Below are 9,938 nucleotides of genomic sequence, written 5' to 3' on the forward strand. Positions count from 1 at the left end.
CCACAATCATTATATAGTATTAGCTTCTAACACAAGAGTGATACATTAAGATTTCCACATTAATTTGATAATAGTTAGAATTTTCCTTTAGCAACTTAAGACCTTTTAGAAAAAAATCTAGTTTCTATAACAACAATTTTCAAATGGATACTGAAGAGCAATGAATACAAGTAATTTTGTACTATCCCTATATTCAAAAGAAGATAAACTTACTCTCATATAATCAAAAACAGTGAGACAAAAAACCCTATAAATTTAATAGCAAGCTCAGAGATAAAAATAAAACAAACAAGACTTCTATCAATTTGCCAAGATTATACAGATAGTTTTAGTGTTCAAAACAAAATAAGGAACGCTAAATCTAGGGTAAAAGAAAAGGATTCAGAAATAATAAAAATGACCTCAAGTAAACAAGTCTTAATCATTTGCAACAATGGAAGAAGACAGAGTATTGATCATTTCTAATGTCTTATATTACCTCTGCAAAGTTATTATTGAAATTACATGATTGAAATGATCCAATATTCTGATAACATTTTAAAATAAATAGTGAAGGTATAATGGACATGTCTGACTCAGAAGTATAATGTTTTACCCTAATTCTACCTGTTTGTTCAGCCCCCTCACACCTTAACCCATATCTGGAAAAGTTAGTTAAATACCAAACAGACTAAGTGAGGCTTAAAAGTAAATGATAGTGCCAGCGGTGGTGGTGGTGGTGGTGGTGGTGGTGGTGGTGGCGGCGGCGGCGGCGGCGGCGGCGGCGGCGGCGGCGGCGGCGGCGCACGCCTGTAATCCCAGCACTCGGGAGGCAGAGCCAGGCGGATCTCTGTGAGTTCGAGGCCAGCCTGGACTACCAAGTGAGTCCCAGGAAAGGCGCAAAGCTACACAGAGAAACCCTGTCTCGAAAAACCAAAAAAAAAAAAAAAAAAAAAAAAAAAAAAAAAAAAAAAAGTAAATGGTATTCCTAGAATTCTAGCAGAACTACTAAGCAAAGCATGCTGAATTTTAAATAAGTAGCCAATTATGTAGTGTAATTAAGAAATGCTAATTATCATCAATGTCAATTTCTCATGTGTGGCAAGAAGCCAAATGTTGCAGTTGCTAGAAAAAGGGGACATAGACTCAACTTTTCAGGACATGCTGAAAAGTTAGAAATGTTATCTTTCACTGTAAGATCCAGATTTCCTTGGAGGGTTCCTTCACTCACTGATTCAAAGCCTAATTGTGGAAACAGACACATACACTCAAATATTCTAAAGCCAACAATAGTTTGAATAGATTATTCCCTAGGTACCAGACATTGTTTCAAACGCTTTGTTTGCATTACCAAATTTAAGTGTCACAACTTTATAAATGCATCCTTTCCCCAGTTTTACATAGGAGGAAACTGAGGTACAAAGAAACAGAAGCAAAGCCAGGCTCCAATCCCATAGCCACTGAGCTTTAGCCAACTACTTGGTACTCCCTCACATACTACAATAACTGATCCAACAAATTCTTTTTTAAATTGCATGTATTTATCTTCCGTGTGTACACGTGTGTTACAGCACACGTGTGGAGGTCAGTGGACAACCTTCTAGACTTAGTTCTCTCCAAAATGCAGGTCCTGGGGAATCAAACTTGGGTTGTCAGAACTTGGCAGCAAGCACCCTTTACCCACTGGGCCATCTTTCTGCCCCCTCCTTAAATTCTCACTGAGTGACTTCTCTGGAGCTTGAGATATAACAAAGTAATTATGAATCACTCCAGGAGGAAGCCAATAATCCATATCTGAGAAGGCTTTCTGGAGGAAGTAATAAGGCCCTAACTGATTCTTAACGGATAGAAAGGACTTAGCTAGACAAAATAAGAAGGGAGGAGCGACAGTATTCTAGGCAGAAGGACCACAGCAGCAGCGCAACACTCCAGAAATAACACATGTATTCAAGGAAACTTCAAGACGTAGTGCTCTAAGGCTGGAGTGGAAATGGAAAGTAGAAATTGTAAGAGTTAAGATTAGAGAGCAGACAAAGGCCAAATCGTGGAGAATTTTAATGACATGGTAAGGAGTGCTGGCTTCATCCAGTTGATAAGTGAGGAATTGTCGATTGGTGTTTTAGACATACCATTCTGGCAATTCTGAAAAAATGAATTTCAGGAATCAAAACTGAAAACAAGAAAACCAGTGAGAAAAAAAACAGTTCCTAATAAGCATTGGAATGAGGATGCTATGAAAGTTTCTGACTCAAAGTGATTTAATAGACAGATAGATGATTCTGTGGAAAATGGCCCTTGCTACCAAGTCTGAAAACCTGAGTTTAAATTCTAGGAACCATAGGTAGAAGAAGAGAATTTACTCCAGCAAGTTGTCCACTGACCTTCATGTTCAGGCATATGAATATGCCCATAAATAATCTCAATATCTCTCTCTCTCTCTCTCTCTCTCTCTCTCTCTCTCTCTCTCTCCTCTCTCTCTCTCTCTCTCATTGGTAAATAAAGAAGTATAATAAAAATTGTATTAAAAATATTTACCAAGTAAGTTGGGTGTAGTGGCAGGAGATCAAGAGTTAACTAGGCTACAAAGTAAGTTGGATGTCAGCCTGGGGTACACATACCCAAAGAAGTAGAGATTTTAGCTGGCACACACCTTTGATCCCAGCACTTGGAAGGCAGAGGCAGGCACATCTTTGTGAGTTCAAGGCCAGCCTGGTCTGCACAGGATGTTCCAGGACAGCCAAGGCTACACAGAGAAACTCTGTCTCAAAAATAAATAAATAAATAGAGATTTTAGTGAATGAGTGGATATAAAAAATGGGAGTGAAAGATAAGGACTTGTATACAATTACTAAAAGCCTCTTCCTTGAATTATACAGTCAATAGTGGTCCATGGTATCTCTGAAATACAACAAAATAAATAAAAAGCAAACTTTATGAAGTAAATAAGTTCAGTTTAGATAAGATAAATAAGAGTTTGAGGAGAAGATGACAAGTTAGATAAGGCACTGTAATCTTAATCCAAGTAACTGTTCCAAGTTAGAAACATCAATAGATAGATAGATAGATAGATAGATAGACAGATGATAGATAGATAGATAGATAGATAGATAGATAGATAGATAGATAGATAGATAGATAAGAGGAAAGGGGGAAAGGGGGGCCTCCCTAACATTTGTAAATATCCCAAAAATATTTTAAAATAAGCAAAACAATCTTTTTCAAATATTAAGAAAAAGGCCAAGTAAAACTATGTAAAGAAGGGGCTGGGAGATGGTTCAGCAGGTAGAGTGCTGGCTGATCAACCATAAGGACCAGAGTTCAGATCCTAGAAACACCTAACAGGCCAGGCATCCCATGCATGCCTGTAACCCAGATCCAAGGTGAACAGAAACAGGAGAATCAGTGGGGCTTAGCTAGCCAAGAAAACACAATTCCCAGTTCCAGAAGAGACCCTGCCTCCTAGAAATAGGCAGAGAGTGTCAGAAAGGACACCTCACCACCTCTTCTGAATCTGCAAACAGCTGCACTCCCTCACACACTTGTACATGTACTCACACAGACACACAAACACACACAAACAAAACAAGTCTTTTTTTCTTTTTCTCCTTTTGAGACAGGGTTTCTCTGTGTAACCTCAGTTGTTCTGGAACTCACTCTGTAGACAAGGCTGGCCTCAGACTCATAGAGATCCTCCTGCCTCTGCCTCCTGAGTGCTGGGATTAAAGGCATTTGTCATCACTGCCTGGCAAACAAATCTATTTTTAAGAAAAGAAATTATGTAAAGGATAGGAACACACAAATTACTGAAGATATGGCCAAAAATAAGAATACTCAAAAAGATTAAGAGAAATAAACACAGGACAAAAATCAAATGCTATTTTACATTAAGCAGATGAGCAAAAACCAAAACCTAATACCTAGAGAGGATATACAGAAAGAAAAATACACATTGGTTGTCAAAATCTTATAAGTAATTTTAAAAGGTAAAAATACTTCTATCCTAGGACTCAGCAATTTCACAACCAGCAGGTCCATGACCTGGAAAAACTCTGACATGTTGTTTTAAGACAGTGGTTCTCGACCATCCTAACGCTATGACCCTTTAATATAGTTCCTCATGTTGTGGTGACTCTAACCATAAAGTTATTTTCATTGCTACTTCATAACTGTAATTTTGCTACTGTTATGAATTGTAATGTAAATATCTAATACATAGGATATCTGATATGTGACCCCCATAAAAGTGTCACGTAACCCCCCAAAGGGGTCACGACCCACAGGTTGAGAGCCAAAGTTTTAAGAGATAGAGTGATATTAATGAGGCATTGTTTATACCTAACAAAAAATGAAGCCCAGGTAAACAAGCATTACTAGAAGAAATGATAATTGGCAGTCCAGTACATTCATCCAATGGAACCTACACATACCAAGACACAGCAATATCAATACCTACTTAAATTTATTAGTATTTGAAGAAAGACAGAAAGGAAGAGAGAGAGAGAGAGAGAGATGGCGAGGAATGAAACTGGAGGGAACAAAGCAGATTGCAACTTCACATAAAGTACAAAGTTGCTATATTGCTCTTTTAGAATTCAGTGTGGTAACTGTGATATACATAGTTCTTTTATATTAAATATATATCTGAAGCAAAAAACGAAAAATGTCAACATTTTATGTAGGCATGTGGGTGTGTACTATATATTTTGGTAATTGGGTTTATTTTTAAAACTTTTCAAGAAGAAAAATGTCTCATCTACAAAACAACACTTACAGTTAGTTGGGCATGACATATAATCACAGCTGTATGGAAGAGGAGGCAAGCAACTGGAAAGCTCAAGGGACAAACTGTCTCCAGAACCAGTAAGAGAGCTGGAGGGTAGTTCATGGGGTTAAGTACCTAGTGCCCAGACATGAGGCCCTGAGTTTTGAACCCCAGCACCCACACAAAAGACTGGGTGAAGTAACACAGATCTGTCTCCCTAGTGTTGGGTGGGTGGAAGAGAAAAGCTGACCTCAGGAATTCAGCAGTAAGACAGTCTAGCCAACTGATGGGCTCTGGGTTCACTGAGAGACCTTGCCTCAAAAAAAAAAAAAAAAAAAGTAACTGAGGAAGGCATCTGATGCCAACTTCTAGCCCCCCAACACACACACACACACACACACACACACACACACACTCACACACACACACAGTAATCAAACGAAAGTTACCGCAGGATTAAAAATAAATTTCTGATCTCTATATTTCAGGTTTTACTAAAAAACACACTTCAACATGAAATCAAATGTTCTAAAAAAGAAATTTGAAAAATGGTTGTCTAGAACCCAAAACAGTTTCCAACTAGGAAAGTTACAAAAGGATATGAACACCAGGAGAAAGTGAGACAGGAAAGCAGGAGACACATGTACTGATGGCCCCAAAAGCAAACAAAGCTTCTCAGGCAGGGTTGGAGGGCAGAAGTCATGTTCTATTCACCTTTGTATCCTCAGTAACTAGCAAAATATTGGTATCTCTTAAACATCCCAATGCCGTTGCCTAACAACTAATAAAGTAATGAGGAAAAAACTGAGTTCATTATCAATAGGTGGCACTGTCAACACAGAGCAGTTGAGTGCCAGAAGTAAAAAGAACCCAGAAGTTCATGTGCACAGATGCAAGCCATAGACATAAAAATGAATTCACCCAAACAACCAGTTGCTTCTGTTATTGTGAGTGCACATACACACCATATTCTGCTAACAAGAGGGCAGTTTCTTTGTTGAATCAATAGTGCTTTAGATTTTCAATATTTTCTCTTAACTCTTTAATGTCACTTTGTGATTATAAGAACAGTAATTTAGCTGAATGTGGTGACATATATCTATAATCCCAGCACTCATGTGGTTGAGGCAGGAAGCTCTCAAATTCCAGGCCAAAATAGCGTCTCCAATCCGAAGCTTTACACTACTCTTTTCAACTCCAAAGTGATATCGATGATATGTAGTAGCAAAGTATAGCTGGACCCTCTTCATCCCACCCCACCAATTCTACTGGGAAAAAAAAAAAAAACAGTTGTGGATGGAGGGAATGGAAAGAAAGGAAGAAAACTTGATTTACATTTTTTTTTTTTTAAGTATCTCCTTCTTCTACCTCTGGCATGAAAGGGTCAGAACCTGAAAAGATAAGTCTCTGGCATGGGAGAAAGCAGAAATAGCAAATCCATTTTCCTGCTGGAGTCACTTATGTTTTTCGAGTACAATTATGAGACACCAGTGTAAACAAGAATGAAAGATCTGTAACACAACAACCAAGTCTATCTTTAGTGATGATTATGAAAAACTAGGCTTCTCATAAGCAGAAGGCTTAAGATTCTGCAAACAACTAGAGTTAATGTACTTTGTATCACATAGGAAGAAGATATTGTTTTCTTCTTTGTTACATGTTTACTGTTTTCTGAATGAATTAATATGATGTACTCTGTCCTTTTCTTCATATAAAGTCCCAATTATACTAAACAGTATTCAAGTTGTCAGAAATGGGACAGTAATTCCAGGAACTTGAGAATCAATAACTACTTAAACCGGTGGTAATCCTGTGGAAGAGCTAAAATCAGCTCCAGGTTCCTGGGTCTCTTGCACAGAGAGAAAAAACTTAGACTGCATCACCAAACTTCAAAAATGTAAACTTGTGCAATTAAGATTGAAATGCAGGCTAAAATTTCTCCTTTTCTTCCCCAATATTAGGCTGGTGTCAAAATCAATTAACTTCCCTCACAAGCACATTCTTTCAAAATTCCTCAGTGAAGTAGGTCTGTGTTTAATAATTTGGAAAAAAGAGAATTATGTAACACATATAGAATGATGTTGGTAACTATATGTTATTCTAGACTCTTGCTGGGAGCTGCAGTTCAAAGGGAGTTTGTGAAAATGAAAAGCTGCTTCAAATGTCTCCCCAAACAAAACTAAGTTCCCATAAAAGAAACCAAATACAATCTTATTTTAGGTTCAATTAGGGTTCAAATAGATCAGAAATTCTATTCACTTTTTTCAGAAGCTGTATCCCAGAACTACTATAAACAGAAACTGAACAACTTGTCCAAGAATCCTTACTTATTAACCAATCTTGGGTCCCCAAGAGACTCCTTTTTATAATAATCTCAAATGCACTACAATAGCTTTGTGTAACCTGGGCTACGATGTTTACAGGTGTCTCCACCTCCTTCCCCCAAGGAAAGAGGAGGTAGAATGGGCAAGGCAGAAAACAGAATGAGGCTGTGTATATACACTAAACAAAAGCTTGTGATCACGTAATACTGTTTCTTTTACGCCTGGGTTAGCCTTTTCATTCATGTCTAATACATTTAAAAGAATAATAGATTCACAGAGTGACACAATTTCTGCCCTCCCGTGTCTCTGGCTGGCTGACACTCGCTTTCCCCTCAAATAAATACAAGCCTGTTGATGGATTCCTGTCCCGCTTTGCAAACAAGAAATAACTGTCCTGTAAGACAAATAAAAACCCTCTATATGACTCCGAAGCCAACCATACGTCCGAATGAAAAGCACACTGGAGCGACAACAGCCAAATTTCCCAGTATGTCCTGTCATTTAAACGCACCATAATATGAAGAGATATCGCTGCGACCCAATTTTAGATCACAAGCGGTTTTTGCCCCTTCTCTTTTCTCCCCCCTCTTTTCCCCTCCCTAGAAAGAGATAAACTTCAAAAGGAGTATTGATGACCAAGAATTGCGCACACACACACACAGAGTAAAGGAAAAAAAAAAAAAACTGTCCAACTTGGACGCTGGCCGGGCTCACGTGGAACCTGAGCCCCGGCTGGGCCCCGGCATCAGGGCTGAGCAGCTGAGCAGCCGCGGGAAAGCAGCCCCCGCCGCGGGTTTGAAACCTGGAGCAGGTGGGATTCCGGGAAGCCACCTTACGTAACCGGCTTGTCAAAAATCCCAGCTTCAGGACCTCCCCCCGGTCCGCCCCCGCCCCATCACCCCAACAACAGCCCCAGGCCAGCACCGGAGGGCCAACCTGGAAGGAGCCCCCCGGAGCCCCGCGCGCGTTCCCACTCGGAGGCGCGCGAACGCTCTCGGCAGCGTCTCGCCATCCTCCCGGACGGTCCGAGCCCCTGCAAGCAGCTGCCCGCGCCTAGCGGCCCTCCGAGTCCCATCACCCTGCTCGGCGTCCCCCTTGCCAGTCACCTCCTCAGGGCCGTGACAGCTCCCCACGCCACCGATGCCCACGCCGCCGCCCCCGCCACTCACCTCCCCGCCGGCCCCCCGCGCCAGCGCCGGGAAGAGCCCGAAGCGCGGGGTCCGATCCTTTCACGCGCGGCGGGCGGGACACGAGGGGGCTGAAAGCCGCGACGCTTGCAGCCCGCTTAGCTCATCCCCCGGCCCGGCGCTCCGCCCTGCCGTCTCAGTCAGACGGGACTCCCCCTCCCAGCGCGGTCGCCACTGCCTCCGCCTCCTTCCTCAGCGCCAGCCGCCAAACCCACCGAGGCCGGCGCCATCTTGGGAGTGACGGAAAAGGCAAGGAGGCGGGGGCTGTGGCCTCGAAGACCAATCACAGGCCGAGTCTGACCCGAGGGGCAGGAGAAGGCCGGCTAAAGGGGTGGGTCGTGGGGGAGGGGGCTGAAGAGGACCCCCCCTGCAAGTGGGCGGGCCGGGCCGGGGCGGGGCCGGGGGCGGGGCGGGCCCGGGCTAGCTCGTGACGCGAGTGTAGTTGGGGAAACGCGCCGTGGTTCCCCTTCTGCTAGGGAGATCCCGAGCCCCTGGCGAGTGTGAACAAGGCGTACTGTACCTTCTTCCTCTTTCACCATCTCAAGGCGCAAGGATTCAGCTCTGGCTAACGACCTGTTTTCTCCTTCCTCCCCTGCAGTCCTAGCCTGCTAGAGACCTGCAGTGTGAGCTGAGAACCACCCACCAAAGCCACTCGCATTCTGCAGGAAACCCCCTGAGCGGTTAGCAACCACCAGTAGCTTTCAGTCCCAAGACAGAAGGTCAGGGAAAAGGGGAAATTCAGAGGGGTTCTCTAAAAAGCGCCTTGATAAAACACCTATTGTTGACCGAAGGGGTGTCCATTACATTGATTAATTGGATATGGCCTACTTAAACCAGACTACGGCTCCACCGTTAATGGCTATTGGCAGGTTGCCTTTGAAAAATGAGGATAATAAAGGTTGATTACCTCTACAGGGTTACTCAGAAATGATATAGTGTATGCCTAAAAGTACTGAATAATGTTAGCTGTTATTCCAAGGACGAGTGAAGGAAGAAATAAGACCTTTAAAAAAAAAATCCCTCTAGGTTTAAGTTCATCTGTGCAAAACAGGCTTCACCTTTTTACTCCCCGAGATTATGGTTTTATTTTATACCTCCACTTCTTCTCATGTACTCATTCGTTAGGACAACATTGTTGGGAACCCCAGCAGAGGGGACACCATGGTCAGGGACCAGAAAAGGTCGGCTTTCAGGGACTTGCAGTTTAGTGGGGGAAGGGCAACCAAAAAACAAATTTTCTTCGCACTTTGAGAAGAAACAAGAAGATTACAGGAAGAATTCTGGGTAGAAAAATCATAGGATGGTTTTTGAAACCGGAGTGGGCAAGGGTATGCCCATCTGAAGCTCAGGAGGAAGCCAGTAAAGGGAGAAAGGCCCTGGAGAATGGAGCAAAGCCAGATTGTGCAGAGACCCTGCAATAGGGAGGAGCTTGGCTTTGAGAACCGAGTGGAATCCGTGTTGCTGGGAAATGGGTTTTGCCTGGAGAAGCCTTACATTAGATTGGAGAGGGAAGGCTCAGTTGTACAAAGCCTAGAAAGACACGGAAACAAGACCGGCTTTGATTCTAACTGCAGGCTGAAGCCACTGAATGAATGGTAAGGAGTGAGCAAAGGAGTTAGGAGCAGTGAGTGGCGTTTGAAGTGTGACGTCTATATTTATATTCCAGGCAACATAGAGACCAGAGAA

General features: G+C 42.4%; 1 protein-coding gene across 5 annotated transcripts in view; it reads right to left on the reverse strand.

The window, feature by feature from the left end:
* Dennd4a (DENN domain containing 4A) overlaps nt 1-8,318 on the reverse strand; it is a 109,442-nt gene extending 101,124 nt beyond the window's left edge. For all 5 annotated transcript variants that reach the window (XM_037207409.1, XM_028866751.2, XM_037207406.1 and 2 more), the window contains exon 1: nt 8,235-8,318. The gene's annotated coding sequence lies outside the window, so the exon portion shown is untranslated. The remainder of the gene's footprint in view (nt 1-8,234) is intronic.
* Nucleotides 8,319-9,938: the final 1,620 nt, after the last annotated feature.

Source organism: Peromyscus leucopus, chromosome 7, assembly GCF_004664715.2.
Source record: "Peromyscus leucopus breed LL Stock chromosome 7, UCI_PerLeu_2.1, whole genome shotgun sequence".
In the NCBI taxonomy this organism is placed as follows: domain Eukaryota; kingdom Metazoa; phylum Chordata; class Mammalia; order Rodentia; family Cricetidae; genus Peromyscus; species Peromyscus leucopus.